The sequence below is a fragment of the Propithecus coquereli genome, unplaced genomic scaffold (assembly GCF_000956105.1).
Source record: "Propithecus coquereli isolate 6110/MARCELLA unplaced genomic scaffold, Pcoq_1.0 Scaffold229, whole genome shotgun sequence".
In the NCBI taxonomy this organism is placed as follows: domain Eukaryota; kingdom Metazoa; phylum Chordata; class Mammalia; order Primates; family Indriidae; genus Propithecus; species Propithecus coquereli.
This window is the reverse complement of record NW_012147830.1, coordinates 1,670,119-1,671,859: the sequence shown is the minus strand read 5'-3', so window position 1 is coordinate 1,671,859 and position 1,741 is coordinate 1,670,119.

The following is a 1,741-nucleotide window of genomic DNA, read 5'->3' as shown; positions in this document are numbered from 1 at the left end:
ATGGAAGTATGACTAGAAAGAGAAACAGGGATTTTTAAAAAAATACAGAAAGAGAGAGGTAGATAGTAGAATACATAGGAACTGAAAGTTGTCATGGAGTGCTCTTATCTATATATAATTCTCAAAACACAATACTGAAGGCACTTAATTTTAATTCTTCATTATGTATAATTTAATTTGTTTCTGATTGATGGTAATATTCCCCATATCCTGTTTCTGATTCAAAATTAAGGGTTGTTTTTTTTTTAATTTGAGCAATATTAAATTTCTTATAGACAAGAAATCGTAAGAGAAAGGGAAATATTTATAAGGTTTTATGAAACATCAATTCAGGCTCTTATTGCCAAAGTGTCTATAGATTTACTAAAATCTTGACTAAAAGCAGTTAAAGGTAGTCTTGTCACAAACCTACTAAAATAACTTTATATCTCACTTTATTACTTTTTTTTACTTAACAGAATATGTGGTTCAAAACATTTAGCTTCATCAACCAAGATCTGAGACTTATAACCACATCCCTTTATGTTAAGTATAACCAAAATAGTTCAGAATAGAAATGTGTTTGTCTAAGAGATTGGATTCAAATGACATTTCAACTACACATACACACATACATACACACACACTCCAATTTCCAAAGCAACTTTATTTTATATTGCTATTTCTCTCAGTGTGAATTGGATCAATCATTTACATCAACTCTTGATGAAAAGGAACAGTTAGGAAGCAACATAATATATTGGCTTAATAATAATCAAATTCCCTTGTACTTACATAACCTCCTGATTCCAAGGAACTTTAAGTACCTTATAGATATTATCTCATTAATCCCCACAACATCAGCATAAGATGGATGGCAAATAGTATGCTCTACTGGGTGCAGAAGAGATAGAGGTGATGATTATAATAATACATTGTGTTTGTAGAACATCCTGTGCTGAGGTGTTCAGAACATTTCACAGATGCTATCAAATGAATTACTTGATCTTCCTAAGGGATTGGCACAGGGAAAACGTCAGCTTCTTTCAGATGACTGTGGAAAACTAAAGCATTCACAATATCCTATTCAATTTTACTGGTGGCGACATTGTCCAAAGGAATTTTTTTTCCTCCTAACTGTATATTTAGTGTTCTGAAAATTTGACTGTTAATTTGATACTAAAAATAAGCAGTCAATATTTGATACTGAACGCAGGGCAGTTGGCTGGTAGATGATAGATTAGATAGATGATAGCAAACGGACAGATAGCAAACCTCAAATTTTAGTCCTGGCTAAACATGGTGGTAATTACCATGCCATGGTGCCATGCCAACAAACCCAGAGCTGCCGATGAAAGTAAAGATGAAGTCTCTATATTTAGCCCATTTTCTGAAATTCTAATGGACTTAATTTCCAAAATGTAATCCAAAGCCTTTCTGAGGTAGGCATAAAGGAGATGATAGAAATAGCAATGAATTTAAAATTTCAAATAATCTTCCTATCATAAAGTTTCAAATGCTGAGAAAACACAAAACTCAATGACCGCAACGATTTTATTTAAGGGGACAAAATAATTTTGGAATGGCTGCCAGGGTTTCTTGATATAATAATTAAAGTTGGATAAAAGCAACCTTTTACTATAACATAGCAGATTTTGCTGTTATTCTACACTCTGCTTTCACCTGAAAGAAGTTAATTTAAAAAAAGTAGCTGTTATCCTACGGTACAAACAGACCGGAATAAGGAAAGGTTAGTGCTTTG